Source organism: Lactuca serriola, chromosome 7 (genome assembly GCF_051521515.1).
Source record: "Lactuca serriola cultivar US96UC23 chromosome 7, Lser_US96UC23_V15, whole genome shotgun sequence".
Classification (NCBI taxonomy): domain Eukaryota; kingdom Viridiplantae; phylum Streptophyta; class Magnoliopsida; order Asterales; family Asteraceae; genus Lactuca; species Lactuca serriola.
This window is the reverse complement of record NC_136414.1, coordinates 73,052,573-73,069,542: the sequence shown is the minus strand read 5'-3', so window position 1 is coordinate 73,069,542 and position 16,970 is coordinate 73,052,573. Positions and strand designations below refer to the sequence as shown.

Sequence of the window (16,970 nt, the reverse complement as noted above, 5' to 3'; positions counted from 1 at the left end):
ACCGGAGTCCGAAGCTGACTGGACCTCTGTCCCCTACATCGAACCGAAGTCCGAAGCTGACTGAACATAGCATAAACATATCAACTGGCATAAACACATAAATCCTGTCTGAACCACGAAGGCATCAAACATACTAACTACTACATCGGATCGAGGTCCGAAGCTGACTGCTAGCTAAACGGGCCGGCATTGTGGCCTTAGACCCGTTCCTAATGGAAGGAAACTCACCTCGTGAACTGGCTGCTGTGTGAATGGCTCTGGAAGCTAACTGCTGCTGCTCCGGTATCTCCCCGGCTACAAGTCCATAAACACACTCAATCAAATACTAAACACTGCACTGGGGTAAAATGACTCGTTTACCCTAGGTCAAAGTCAACTCTCCCGGTCAAAGTCAACCCTCTCGGTCAAAGTCAACCCACAGTTGACCTGACTCGCCGAGTTGGGCCGCCAACTCGCCGAGTCTCTAGTCTCATTTCACAACCCCACTCGTGGCTACTCGTTGAGTATGGCATCGACTCGACGAGTACTCTCTCGATCCAAGAACTCAAACAATCTGCATCCGACTCGCCGAGTCATATGAACAACTCGACGAGTTGTTCTTGAGCTTAAGAAGATTGCCTTGGACTCGCCGAGTTGTATGAACAACTCGTCGAGTCCCTCCATTACTGAGTCTGCTCTCCAACTCACTGAGTCCACTCTACTACTCACAGGCTTCCACTCGACATCACTCAAAAAAAAGGGGAAAAAGGGACTCGCGACCTGACTCGCCGAGTCACATCCATGCAACTACTCTAAACTCGATTCTACTTGAATCCATTGCATACAAATGATAGATCTGAGTCCAATAAGCTGATTCACCACGTAAAGTTTCCAACTTTACGTGTACATACACATGAAAAAGGAGATAAAGGCTAAAAAGGCACTTAGAAGAGTAGATCTAGGGTTCTTATGCAAAGCATCTTCAAAAAGGCAATAGATCCGGGCTCTACAACTCCTAAATGAACAGATCTAGGGATATCTCGACCTATTAAGGCATCCAAACAACTATAAGACTTGGAGAATGCATCAAACTAGCCCTAGAAGAGTTCAATTGGAAATCTAAAGCATAAAACAGAAGGAATCCGAGAAATACCTCAATGAACTCTAATTTTGCCCTTAGATCTTTGCTCAACACCTCTTATCCTTGCTCCTTTCTTCTTCTTCTTCTTCAAGCCTTCAAAATCCACACAAAAGCACTTAAAACAAACAAGGGATGGATTAGGGTTTTCTCACAGCTCTCTGAGGGTAAAGGAGGTGAGTTTGGGGCACAAAGCATTGCTTAAATAGTGAGCAACCCGGGGATTTAGGGTTTCTTCCAGGAAGGCAGACTCGCTGAGTCCCGAATATGGACTCGCCGAGTCGCCAACTAACACGTGCACGAAAACTCGACCCTACTCGACGAGTCAGGCCATAGACTTGCCGAGTCCCTCAATAAAACTTCTAAATAAAAACCACGAAAGCATCATACCAAAGACGGGGCGTTACAGACTCATACTTGGTTCATCCACCACCACCTCGTGTATACAAGTCATATATAATTAAGATTGAAAAGAAGTTCGGATGGTTGATTGTGCCCCAAGTCCACAACCAGATAAGGAACGGGAGGTAAGGTGGAATCACACTTCCTAAATCCGTAAAATCTTAATTATATACCACTCTCGCCTATACCCTTAGTAGTGATAGACTAGCTACATCGGTCCTTAGTCTCTATTCTCGAACTTGACTTGCTGTACAAGTGGTATTCTTGGGAGGTCTGTTGAGGATACTTTGGGAAGATTACAAACTTCCAGAACATCCTCGGTGTTATGGAGTGAGTTAGGAAGGTGTGGTACTCTTCGCATGGGTACTTCTGAGTTTTGAAGCGAGCGACGATATGGAGGTTTGTGTCGGGTTTGTCGTTATAGGTTGAAAAGATTTCGTTAGACGGTCGGTTAAGGTAAAGGGTCTTTTTGTAGTACATGAAATTGGTATGGTGAGGACCAAGCCAATCCATTTCAAATGACGACGTTGGAACTTCTTATGGTGACGGATGTTAAGTCGATTAGGAAGAAGTGTTTGTTTAGAGCGATGGTGTATTCTATCTTTATGTTTTTGGTGCTTTCAGGTTTATCCTTGTTATTACTACTATGAATATTAGTACTGTAGTTAGCGAATATAGACAGTAAGAGTGTTCCTATAATTAGTAATGAAATTTCATAATATGATCCCTACCAAGTCCCTCTATAATCGCTTGGTGTATACAAATCGTATATAGTTAAGATTGAGAAGACATTCGACTGAGTAACTCTAACCTAAATCCACAATCAAATAAGAAACAAGAAATAAGGCGGAATCTCTCACTCCAAGCTTGCAGAATCTTAACTATATAGAATCTAATGTTACACTAAGCCATCATATCTCACCTGTAAGAATTTTTAGTTTTTATATGAATGATGCGTTAATTTATGATTTTGATTTAATTGTCAAAAAATTTTGTGAAAATTCGATGCTTAATTATTGTTATTTGGAAAACATACCAAAAATCCCAGTAGCTTCCCCGTTTCTCCTTTATGTCTCGTCGTTAAACTCCTGCCTCTCCTCCGTCATTTCTCTCTGTTGGACAATCTAACTTGAAATGTCCCATTTCACCACATGCATGGCACACGGGTGTTTCTCCGACATTGGTGGTTGAAGTGATGTGTTGGGCCGGATTCTTACAAAAGCGGGCAATGTGCCTATTCTTGTTGCAGTTCTTGCAATGCAAGTCCCGGTAGACTCCCTTGTGATGGAAGTCACACTTTTTGCACTTTGGTAGTGTTCCAGCATATCGATTGGCTGGTATCAGTGCGGCAGATGTGGTGGCTGCAGAGGCTGCCACAGGTTGATGTCTCTTGGCAAGTCTTTGAGATAATTTGCGCTCCTTTTTGTTCCAGAACTTTCGTTTCTTGCTCTTAGGTTTGTGGTCTAGGGTACCCTTGATAACCGAAACTCATTGGTTTCCTTGGTTATTACTACGGTTTGAATTGTCAACACTGTTTTCATTTTCGTTTGGGTTGTTAGCGTTGAATTGTGCAATGACAGCTGTCACAACAGTTGTTACAGCGGTTTGGGATGTAGTGGTGTCTATATGTAGAATCGGGGTTTCGTTGGTTGGCCGGTTATTTCCATGTGAAGACGTGATTCTGTTGGATGATGTGAAATGAGATCGTAAGTAACTATAGTCGTTGCTAGTTGTACTTTATCTCTTTATATGTACATATAAATTTCTCGTTTTGTTGTACGATTCTCAATGTTTCGACCTACATCCCTATGATGTATTCATGGTAGAGAGTAGAAATAGGTTTTGTACAAATGTTAAGTTTAGCAAAATAGGGTATAGATATTGAAATCTTAAGTTGATCGGGTTTCATGGGTTTTGGAAGGGAGTATCTCTCTGGATTTTACCATTACTAGTTGTTATGAAAGGTACGGTAAACGTAACACATAGTGCGAGTAGTGTAATCACTAACTCACTAAGTTATATCAATTTATAAATTACTAGTGTAACATATAGAGTGCTTTCTAGTTTGTTCCTGATAGGTTAAGGTTCGTTAACGATCTTTCTAGTGCCTTTCTCTTCATTCGGTCCTTTCTCGGAATTCTCCTCATGAACCCTCTTTTGGTTCTTCCTCAACTTCTTTGTTCGCTATTGTAGTGGAGTGGTTACATCTACCTATGTTGTTCGTGCAAGAATGAGAGTGTTTAAAGAATCTACGAGATTAATAAAACATTTCTATTAAAAATAAATTTTTACGAGGATGATCCTTACTGGGTCTTTCTATAATCATGTAGTGTATATAGATTATATATAACCAACATCAAATAGACCTTCAAATAAGTGAATGTGAATATTTAAGACATTGCCTCTTAATTTTGCAATTAAGAGGTAAACAAACAAGACCTTAGTTTGCCTAACAAAAACTTTGATATATTAAGGATTTTATATTTAGAATTTTATATGATGTTGTGTACTATGCATTTTTGCAATTTAAATACGATTTTTTATTAATTTAAATTGCAATTTCGATATAGTATAATAATAGCTACAGTAAAATAAAGAAAAAAGTTTCGAGTGGCAATGTCTTTAATGACGAGGAAACAATGCCGAACTTAAAGCTATGACATATCGCCACTAATCGTATTAACAAGGATTTCATGTAGGGGCGTTCCAAACATATTTTGGGTCTAGGACGAGAGAAAAAAATGGGCCCTTAAAAAACACAAATGTCATTAAGTTTTTTATAATAAATCAATAATTAAAAGAAAATTGTTTGTATTATCTTCTAAATATAACAATTTCCATAAAAAATTTGGACCCCTTTAAAAGATGGGCCCTGTACGGTCGCCCCTATCGCCCACCCTGGGACGGGCCTGATTTCATTGGCCTTTAATAGCGACATATATAGCTGCAATAGTGATTTTTTTTTTCTTTCTTTCTGTGGGGAACAACCTAATCCGATTTGTCCGATTAAGATAAGGGTTTCGTTTAAAAAAAAAAACCATTTTGATCTTAAAAAAAAAACCTCATTTATCGTTTCACTCTATCAAAATCTGATATTAATTTTTTTTCTTTTTTTCTTTAAATTTAAAAAATTCAAATATAGATTTTATATAAACTATTTTAATTTTTCAATTTAATTTTCTTAAATCATATTATTATTAATTATTTATATTTATTTATTGGGTAAATGGCACAAAAACATTCTTTTTACACAGAAATTCGATTTTGACACTGTGTTTTTTTTTTTTTGTCAATTTTGACACTGTGTTTTCCAATTTGTTACAATTTTGACCACTTGACCGGTTAACCAGGTTACATGCTGACATGGCTTGATGACGTGTCAGTTTTGATGACGTGGCATGCTGACATGATATTCTGACGTGTTAAAATTAAATTTTTTTCCACAAAATACGCTAAGTTTTCACTTTTTTCGATTTTGACACTAAGTTTAATTTTTTATTTCAATTTTGACACTATGTTTTTTTTTGTTCCAATCGAACATCATTTATCAAATTTTGTTCAATTTTGTCTATTTTCCATTTGAAACCATATAAATATATTTTTTTATTACATTTTAAACCGTATAAACATATTTTTTTCGTTTAAAAACCACATTTTTATTTAAATACAAGGTGTTTTTTATCATACATTCAAAGCATTAGTTCTATCATGAAAATCAAACTAACCATAAGCTTCTAATAAGATGTAAAAATTATTGGATTAGTGTCTAAGTCCATAACTATTTTGGTATGTACTTGACTCGATGATGCATGGTCCTTTTGGGTTGCCTTCACCAAAGCAACTTGATAGGATGAATTATGGAGAGAAAAGGATTAAATATGATTTATTAATATATTATGGGAATAATATATTAAAGGAGAAACCATATTGTTTAATTAATATTAGTCAATAATTAATTAGTAATTAGTTTTGTGACTAAAAGAGATTAATTAAACTTAAGGGACTGGAATTGTAATTATGGGATAATTGCAATTTGGGCTATGTATTGTCTTAAATTAAGGAGTGGACGAATTCTATGGGGAAACCCATAAGGAAATCATCCAAGGCCCTAATTAAAGGATTCCATGGGTTGCTTAGGGCTTAAGCATCCAAATTAGGATTTCCTTGTTAGATAACCCTAATAGCCTCCTATATATATATGTGACCCTTATGACCCAAGAACATGGATAAGACTTCTCTAGGGTTTGTAGACGTTTTTGGGTAGCCTCCATCCTCTCTCCTCTTCATCCTCTTGCTTATGGTGTTTGTGAACCATTAGAGGAGTGACAATTGTGACTCTAAGCTTTCTAAAGTCAATACAAGGAGATTTGGGATTGTTATTGCTACATAACAATCAAGGTAACATCTTAAACCTATTCTCATGTTAATATGATTACTTGAATGCTAGAATTAGGATTTATAGTCTTGGATAACATGCAATAGAGAAACCTAGATCCAGGCATTAGGGTTTGTATGAGCACATAGGATGTTCTTAGGACCAAAACCCATCAGTGGTATCAGAGCCTAGACTGGTTTCTATTGTATTGATGCATTGTATGATTAAAAAATTCAATTTTTGTGTTTCTGGAGGCTGGACTCGCCGAGTCCATGCCTGACTCGGCAAGTCGGCTGGTCAGATGGAGGGAAAACTGGGATTTCTTGCTGTTTTGCTTAAGGATAGTTGCCTTATCATATTAGATCAATATAAATCCGATTTGATGATATATTTGACTATATTCTTGATCTAATTGAAGATATTTATCAATTAATAAAATATTTGTTTCCTTATGTGATAATTGATTGATTATTTTGATTAAATTGGTAAATTGTTTTGCAAGAAATCATTAAATAAATCAAATATGGATAATTATGTGATTAAATGTTAATTAAGATTATTTGTTATTTGATCCTTGTTGCTATGAAAAGTTTCATATTTTCCCCTTTAGGTTTTATAGTTTAAATTTGAACCCAAAAGTTTTGTTGTTTTGAAATTTAAATAGTTAAAACCCTAATGTTTTGAAAAAGGTTTCAAAACTTGCCCTCGAGTTTTGGAATTTAAATTTTGACTAATTGTTTAATTTTGATGTATATTTAAATTCTAAACCCTAATGTTTTGAAATGTTTCAAAACTTGCCCTCAAGTTTTGGAATTTAAAAGTTGATTAAAAGTTTAATTAGGAATGTTAAATTCTAAAACCCTAGTATTGTTTTGAAAAAGTTCAAATTACATCCTTATGGTTTTATTAATTAATTAAGGTGTATAATTAAAAGAGATTTAATAAATCCATAAAAGTTTTGGTTTACAATTTAATTGAATTAAAAGTATAATTGTTAAATTTGACCACCTAATATTTTAAAAGCGTAAAATACACCTTATACTATATATAACATTAAAAGTCTAACATTATATATATGTATGAGTAAAAGTCAGTCTTATCGTTAGTAGACCTCATTCACGAAGCTGGTCTATAAGGGGTGTTTAAGGAAATTGCCTATAAAATGGCGATTGAATGGGTATCCACTCTTACCCACCGCACTCTTGACTAGTGGAGGGTCGTTAGCCGAACGGGTAGGATAGGACGAAAACCTTCCATTATAAGTATAATGAATTACTAAAGTAACTAAATGTTTTTCAAATTCCCAATCTTAGTTACTTAGGCAAAAGTGAATTGATGCAATTCCATGAAATTACACTTTGTGCCCTTGCGAAGACGTTAGTGGAGCGTGTGTGGTTTACCAGCACACTAAATGGTTCTAATCAAAGGTAGCAAAGGGTGACTCAATGTTTTTCATAGTTCGGTGGAGCGTGTGTGGTTTACCGGCACATCGAATAGGTGACTGTAACATGTGAGGGCACCATGTAAGTTTGCATGGTTATTCACACCCGCCTTGTGATCCTCGGCATCCCAGTCACAAACAAGAGGGGGCATATCGAGATTTAAACTTGCCATTGAATGTTCAATGAATCTCAAAGGATCTAGGAGTTTTCATAGATTTAAAACTTAATTTTCCTTTTCGTTTTTCGTGGTGGAAATTAGTGAATCGTCATTCACTTACCTTTAAATATTCTGCAATTAGGGTTACGACATCCCTCTCCTGAGTTGTAGAATATTGTGTTGGGTCCTAGCCTTAGTATCTCATTTGGGTGATTTACTAAGGACTCAATCAATCAACTAACTTGAATTCGTTTTCTCCTGTTTTGTAGATGTCAAAGTTTGACAACTATGGTCTTCTCAAATCCCGTGGAACAAGCATTCCACATGAAGATGATATTCCACGATTCGATCGAGGAACAAGAGATCATGCTTCACTCCCTCCTCCTCCTCCAATTATTCTCCCTAACCCACAAGTTCAAAGGCTTGAAAAGTTCAAGATCACTCAAGCCCTTTTGGCAAGTAAACATAAAGAAGGAAAGTCGGTGTGTGCACACGTCCTAGGGATGAAGTCACACATTGATAGGTTAAGAATGTTGGGATCCGTTGTCTGTGAGGAAATGGCTATTGATTGGGTTCTTCAGTCACTTCCTAACTCATATAGTGAGTTCGTAAGAGAGTACTATATGATGAACTACGACGTGACCCTTATAGATCTCACCTATATGCTTATTGCTGTTGAATTAGCAATGATTTGGCGCAATAGAAAAAGCAAAGTTGATTGGTGAATCTGCCTTCGAGACCTCTATGGATGTAGACAATGGCAACGAAAGACATGCAATGATTGAAAATTTTGATCATAAGAGAAAGGCGATGTCTGAAGTAGTTCCATGTCCTGTTCCGATAGAGTCAATTTTCTTTTATTGCCAATAAAAGGGGCATTAGAGACGAAGTTTCCCTATTTACCTAAGAGATATAAGAGATGGGAGAGTCAAAAACGCATGGCTTTGCTTTAGGTAAAATCCATTAACGAACTCTTTTAAGCTTCTATTCTAGATTCTTAATACATAATGTGATAAGATTACAATTGATGTTTTGTAGGATCGAAGAAAAGAAAGGAAGCTTAAGGGAAGAAGTGAGCAGAATCTAACCGTGAAGGAATGGATTTCGATCGCATTTCTCGAAGATTAGATTCTTGAGCTACTACTTAGAGTTAGAATTAGATTTCTAAGAAAGATGTATTAGCATAGTTTTTCAATGAATTGCATTGTAAGGACAAATTTTTTTCCGCAATAAAATAAAATTTGATTTTATATTATTTATTTATCCTTGCAATGGCGTATATGAAAAATTGATGTTTGAATGTTTCTATTATTAGCAATAATGGATTTGGTTCTTATTATGTTATTTGTGGAAATGTCGAAGAATTTACCGAATAAGGAAAGTTTCTCATCACCCAAGTTTCAATTGGACAGAAAATTGGAATCATGCAACTTGGTTGCACAATGAATGAGAAATTTCATATTTGGAAATTCGACTAATTCATTGACAAAGTGTCAAGTGAAGGACTAGGAGATCGAATACACAAAGTTGCGTGTTGATCAAGTCCACCATAAGAGTAACAAGATATTCTTCATGATTTACTAAAGGTTTAGTAAATATGATTATACTTAAAATATTAAGTGTAATTCTGAATTGATTGAAAAAGTTTAAATCAATAGCAGAATGAATAAGAAGAATCAAGTAGGTAGAAAGATAAAAGTTTCTCTATTCTAAGAAGAAGGGAGAGTACCTTTTATGCTTTATGATAGGTCTTAATGATTAAGAACCATATCTCAATTGATCCTCTAAGTGAGTCTTAGTACAATTGTATGTCTAAGAAGAGGAATCAAGAATTGAAGAAATGGTTAAATCAAGAGGTCAATCATACTTCGTTCCAAAACAAGTCTTAGAGTTAAGATTGTGACATTGAGTGATAAGTATTAAGAAGGTTTATAGCATTCATCAAATATGGAAAAGTTGTGATGTCTTGGATAAGACAAAGACCAACTAGGACCAATTTATGAAATGTTTTGATAAAAACTACGCTAACCCTTGAATATTTGTTTGTCAAGAAATGGTTATTGACAAGAGAATCTTATATGTCAAGGAGTAAGTGGGAGTCTTAATGGTCTTGAAAGGTTTCAAGAACAAATCAAATAAACCTTATCGATCATCACTAGCACACGAGTTGAGGTTTACAACCTATCGTGTTGACATTATTTGTTTCTGTGCCAGTCCAATCGAGTTAATTATGCATGTGAGTCCTATGAGTTCTCATTTGAATGCATAAAAGGCAAGGACCTTGATCAATGGAAAGTACATTGATAAGAAAAAGGTAAGCTGCTTAACTACTTGGAAGACGTGGTGGGCAGCTGTGCTACCATATGGCAAGAAATCAAGATTAAGAAAGTTCGGTCCATATGAGTTTGAATTTGTCGTAAACTTTAGTTTTAACAAATTCACATGGATAGGAACACATACACCGTTTAAATCTAAGTGTCATAAGATTTCCTCCTTCATGAAAATGATTGTGAGGAAATGCTTTCACTAAGAAAGATTTTAAAGAAGATAGTGATTGTAAAATTGCATTCTCGAATTCGATTATGGTTACGGTATCCCTTTCCATAATTTGAATTGTGAGGTTTGGCAATTAGTCTTAATTGTTTAGACACACATATGAACTATCTAAAGGAAAAGGTGTATAAGTTCAAGAAGCCTTGATAAAAGATTATCAAAGCACTAAGTATTAGAAACATGAACTTAAGAAATTCAATAAGCATTGTTTTCTGAAAGTTAAGCTATTTCTAAAGACATGTCGAAGCTAGTGGGAGCATAAGTGTTATGTTTTATAATAATCATCATGATAGTGGGAGCATAAATGTTATGATTGTATGATTATTAAGGCAAGTATTACAAGTTGGCAATATTAATTATAGAAAACAAGAGTTATACCTTGCAAAGTCGTAAGGGTTGTAAAGTTGTTTTGCTATAATTAAGGGAGAGAATATTATGCTTCATTTCAAATCTAAAGGTTTAGGTTGAGAAATGTTAATAAATTTAGTCAAGGGTACATAGTGTGTTCTTAAAATTTCGATTATGATTACGACATTCCTCTTCACAATTCGAATTTTGAGAACATAACGAATAAAACATTATGCGTCGTGTCCCATACGCTTCGGGTACAGGATCGATTGCAAATGCTTTAATGTTTGACCATTCTAAAATTTTTTCAAATGTCTAGCGCATTTAGAGGGAAAAAGGACTAGAATCGGTTTTGACTTAAATAATTAAACAACTATCAAAGGACAATCCAAAGTTCGACGAGGATTGGTTGCTTGTGAGTAATTGGAAGCGTGGTATTAAATGGACCATATCGACATCATTACGAATAGATAAGATTCTATTAAGAATGAGATGTCATATGGAAAATATGGAAACGTGTTCATATTGAGAATTGAATATTGAAAGTCTATGACTAGATTAGAAACTTTTATGCAAAAGGATGTTCGAAGGAATGTACTTTGAGTGAGAAACATCATATCTAGGGAATTACATTGTAACAATTTCCCATAGAGGACTTTGTAATATCATTGACAATAGTCTTTGTGACTTTGGTGCAGTGATATTACGAAAGGATCATTGCATAAAATGTTACAATCTAGCATATTCTATAAGTAGCAAGAATTTGATATTCTTTCACTTATGGAAAAAGGATTTGGAGTTGTGAAATGAGAATGATTGGAAATGTGCTCAATTTGGTCTATTTCACAAAGTAAGAACCATAGGTAAACAATGTGTGCATGCTAGGAGCATGGGACAAATGTAATAATTCAAGTAAGAAGTTGATTACCCGAAACGACAAATAATGAGTAATCGATATGGTGATAAATAAAAGGAGTTTTATTTATACTCAAAGGTTTGAGGCCATATGGGATTAGTATTATTCTTGTGTTTCACTTTGCATGTTTTGACTTCCTGAATAATTTAATTGGTTGAGAACAGTCAAATTATTCAAACGGGCCACAATCGTTCATATGTTGGAAGTAGATATGAATGAAGACTGTCGTGAATTAGTGTGTGGATTGTCTAAAAGAGTATTAGACATAAGCAAATGTTTGTTGCAACGTTCATGAGTGCTTATGAATATGAATTTGAGCATTGGATTAAACCCACGCTCACTTGGATCACTCCATGAATTGTATCACGAGTGATTGGTGAGACGATAACATCTTATATTCTTGAAACCGAGATGTGTGAGTTGTATCTTGCAAATAGGTTGCACATTGATAATATGTAAACGCACTAGTAACTTGGTGTTATAAAACATATTGTTGTTTGTGATTCGGTGAGTAAGTGCAAGTGAGCATTGAATCAAAGTTTATCCGTTCCTTTTGTCCACAGTAGGATAAAAGTGATATCTTTGGGCCACTCGATGATTTAGTGATGACAAACGTAAATGCTCGGCCGGGCTAGGGCTAATTTGATTTGTTCAATTAGTCATTCGTCATAAATCGGAATTCAAGAAATACTACAGAGAGAATGATTAGAAATCATGTCTCATACAATATCTAGAATGGAGGAATATATGATCCATTATCTAAGGACACGCGTATCTGATAGGATCAGAGTTGACAGCGGCTTTGGAAAGCTACGATTGCAGATCAGGATCTGAAGTCATACGCATAATAGTTATTAGACTAATACAAGTGGGAGGTTGTTGGATTAGTGTCTAAGTCCATAACTATTTTGGTATGTACTTGACCCGATGGTGCATGGTCCTTTTGGGTTGCCTTCACCAAAGCAACTTGATAGGATGAATTATGGAGAGAAAAGGATTAAATATGATTTATTAATATATTATGGGAATAATATATTAAAGGAGAAATCATATTGTTTAATTAATATTAGTCAAGAATTAATTAGTAATTAGTTTTGTGACTAAAAGAGATTAATTAAACTTAAGGGACTGGAATTGTAATTATGGGATAATTGCAATTTGGGCTATGGATTGTCTTAAATTAAGGAGTGGACGAATTCTATGGGGAACCCCATAAGGAAATCGTCCAAGGCCCTAATTAAAGGATTCCATGGGTTGCTTAGGGCTTAAGCATCCAAATTAAGGTTTCCTTGTTAGATAACCCTAATAGCCTCCTATATATATGTGACCCTTATGACCCAAAAACGTGGCTAAGACTTCTCTAGGGTTTGTAGACGTTTTTGGGCAGCCTCCATCCTCTCTCCTCTTCATCCTCTTGCTTATGGTGTTTGTGAACCATTAGAGGAGTGACAATTGTGACTCTAAGCCTTCTAAAGTCAATACAAGGAGATTTGGGATTGTTATTGCTACATAACAATCAAGGTAACATCTTAAACCTATTCTCATGTTAATATGATTACTTGAATGCTAGAATTAGGGTTTATAGTCTTGGATAACTTGCATGTACAATAGAGAAACCTAGATCCAAGCATTAAGGTTTGTATGAGCACATAGGATGTTCTTAGGACCAAAAACCATCAAAAATTTGGTGGGTTGCAAACTTGATATCCGAGTTTTGATCGACTACACGCCTCCAAACCTCCAAACACATTTTAAAGTTGCATATTTAATATAAAATACAATTTTTATATAACTAATACAATTTATACAAAACTATGGTTTTTAAATGGAAAAAAAACATATGTATACGGTTTAAATGTATTGAAAAATACTTATACGGTTTCAAATAGAAAATTGTCAACATTGAACAAATTTGGAAAAAAATGATGTTTAATTTGGAACAAAAAAACATAGTGTCAAAATTGAAAGAAAGAATTAAACTTAGCGTCAAAATAAAAAAAAATGAAAACTTAGTGTTTTTTGTGAGAAAAAAAATTCAATTTTGACACGTCAACATGCCACGTCAGCATGCAACCTAGTTAACTGGTCAAGTGGTCAGAATTATAACAAATTGGAAAACACAGTATCAAAATTGACACAAAAAAAACACAGTGTCAAAATCGAATTTCTGTATAAAATAGTGTTTTTTATGCAATTTACCCTTATTTATTTGATTTAAAAGTTTTTTATTTTTTGACGTAATTAAAATCGTATTATTATTTATTAGTATTGTTATTTGTTTATTTTTATTTTTCTGGTTTTTTTTTTATGATTTGTATTAACATCATATTTTGAAACATTATTATTATTATTATTTTATTATATTTTTATTATTGTGATAAATAAGATTTTGATGTAACAATGTTAACGAGAACCTAATCCAAAGTGATATTGTGTTTCATAAAGTAATCATTTTTAATAAATAAAAGTTTTTTTTTGCTACTTGTTACATTCTCATTTAAATTGTCAAATGTCATTTTATGGTTATTTTGAGTTAATAATTTTTTCCACATGTCATTTTATGAGTTTTTTTTTATATTATTAAATTCCACATAATATTTTAATATAATAATTGCGATAAATGTAATAATAAATAAATATCAATTTCATTAATAAATTTACGTTATTCCAAAATTATAGCTCACTAGTTTCTTTTATTTATTTAAATTATTTGTTTAAAATTAAAAAATAAAAAACATTTCCATTATAATAATTCATAATTTTTCTTATTTTCTTATAAATTTAAAGTTTTCAAATATTTTGACTTTTATGTGTAACTTTTTTTTAAAATTAACCCATGTAGTACATGGGTGTCACAACTAGTATCTAATATTCATTAAATCTATAAAAATTTTATTTTATTTGAGTGAATATGCCTTTGGATTTAGAATAAATATTATTACAGAAAAAATTAATATATTTGTTATTTAAAAACAATAATATAAGGAAGTAAGTAAAGTTATTATTTTAAAATAATAGTCAAATTAGAAAATAAAACAAAAATTAAATCTCCTAATCTAATAAATAAAACCAATTTTGTCACTTTTGTATTAGCCCCCTCAATCGATTTATCCCGCCTAAAATACTTAATTGATTTTCCAAAACTACCATTCGTGTCTCTTATTCATTCGTTATTATCGGGAGGTAGTCGCACATCCATTTGAAACCCTAATCTAGCCGCTTATCAGTCACTGGCTCTCTCTCTCTCTCTCTCTCTCTCTCTCTCTCTCTCTCTCTCTCTTTCTCTCTCCTTCTCTCTCTCTCTCACACACACACATACAGTTTCTTCATGTTAATATGATTTGGGAATTTATGATTCCATTGTTGTTTAGTTAATTTGTTATCATTTTAACATTTGGACAAGTTGTTTAATATAATTGTATGACATCTAAATATTACTATTGAAAGAATTATTGAAAATTCCGTAGACGTTCAATTATCCAACCCCTGTTAAAGGTTGATTTATGAAATCGGTGCCAAAGTGAAGTAGGAAGCAATTAGAATTTAGAAAGATCAAAAATTTAGGAGGATGGGTTCATCGGAGATTCGATCAGTTCGTTGAAGTCCATTAATGTCAGACAAGCCTTAGAGCAGGCCATCACTCGGGTACGCTATCCTATCTCTTTGTACAACATGTAACCAAGATGCGTACCTTCACTCATTCATTTCTTATTTCTGATTTTTGCATATGATACGAGAATTCTTTTATCCCCATTTCCACGCATCTCGATTATTTTGTACTCAGATTTTTTATACCTATGCAGAAAACCTAAATTTGCATTGACGGAGTAGTTTCAGAGCATTACGTATTGTATAACATTAGGAAAATAAAGCAAAAACCTCTTTGTATAACTCATAATTTTAAGTTCATATATCTGTGAATGAGATTCTGTTCCAATCAAGATTGTTTCTTGAAACAACTTGAATAACTATTGGTTTTTTTTAAATGGTGTAAAAAACAATCTTGATTTAAGCTTAATTGTGACATGCCAATGTAAGTTCGTCCAATTTATTACTTTCCTTTTTGACTTGTGAATGTACAATCTTTATACAAATCTTTATAAGTTTCTAGATCAAGCGGATGTATGAATTCTTTAATTTCTACTTCATATATTTTCACGGAGATATTATGTTCTTATGAATGGTTGAAACCATATTTGAGCAGGTGAAATTGTTGTGTTCAATATTGATGTAAGACTTCCAATTTCTTTTTGTTGCCCTATATTTTATAACTCTTATCACTTTTCTGTTTAATCTCTAAACTTTTTCATTTTTTTTTAAAATAAATTTCATTCAACATTGTGATATTCCCATTATTCATCATGTAATCAAGGCATTACATATTTATAACCCTTGATTTTCCACCAAGTAACATGGAGCTTCTTTTTATTCATTTGCTAATTTGAAGTGTATACATATTATTGGTTCTTTTTATAGGTTCATGAACGTAATGATACAACACATATTGATATTCTTACAAATGGTATTATTTTGTATAAATTTAGACCAATTCTCACATAAGTGCTCTTTGATGACAATATCTCTATATACGTCAGGTTATCAATGGCTTTAAAGGCACCATATCATGGGTAGAGCCGTTGGGTATGAGCAAAACATCTATGATATGCTTTAGATTCAGTAATATTTGGAAGTTACGCTACAAAGTCAACCAGTCAACTAACTTTTGGCTTTTTAAATTATTTCCAATATATCTATTTTTTTCAAGAGCTAAAAACACCATTTATTTATTTGTAGGTTTTTGCCTTATGTTGGTTATATTACAATCGTAATGACCGAAAAACCCATTATAAAGGTATGTTTACTTTTTGATTTTTGAAAGTATAAAGTTGTAATAATAAAAAATGAACTAATAATGCTATAAAACATAGAAAAAAGAAAGTACATTGCTATTTCTTGCATTTAGTCAATTCTGATTGATGTTGGAATCTTGTAGTATGTTCTTATTGGTGCTTTGGGTTTTCTGGCACTTACATCTAAAGATTGATAACCAAGATTCTAGAAGTTTCCAGTTCTATACACATATTTATCAGAGGTTATTTGGCAGTTGAAAATAGTGGTTCTCAATAGATTCAATCTTAACATCAAGAAATAAAACAGTCATTTGAGGTTGGATGTTATGTTATAGCTGCCCATTTTTTCATTCAAGTAGAAGAAAACAAACTTTGTTAGGTTTTAGGGGTCATTTATAAATGGCATATAAGATCTAATTACTTGCTTATTCAAGGGATTGGAGACATTGCTAAGTAGAATGTTACTCTCTCTTACTATAAAGATTTTTTTTTTAAGTTTTAGTTAATAATCAAATATTTTTATTCAAAAACAATTCCACTTGACATTATAGTTTGTTCAAAATACATGTAAGAAGCAAGGTTCTATATGCTAAAACTATTTTTAGTGGTAGCTTTTGGCAAAACTTTTTACTGTTTGAAAAAGTTCTAGATAGCTTTTAACCATTGAAAATTAAAGCTTTGTTTTTTAATAGGTCAGACCGTTTGGTAAAGTATACACACTTATTTCTCTTACTATAATTTTGTTTATTTTGGCTTTTACATATAATAACATTTCATTTTTCACCTTACTTATAACCCGATACTAAATTT

At 33.4% G+C, this 16,970-nt stretch overlaps 1 pseudogene; it reads left to right on the top strand.

Moving 5' to 3' along the window:
* Positions 1-2,037: 2,037 nt before the first annotated feature.
* On the top strand, positions 2,038-16,590 carry LOC145064091 (uncharacterized; annotated as a pseudogene).
* The last annotated feature ends 380 nt before the right edge of the window (positions 16,591-16,970 follow it).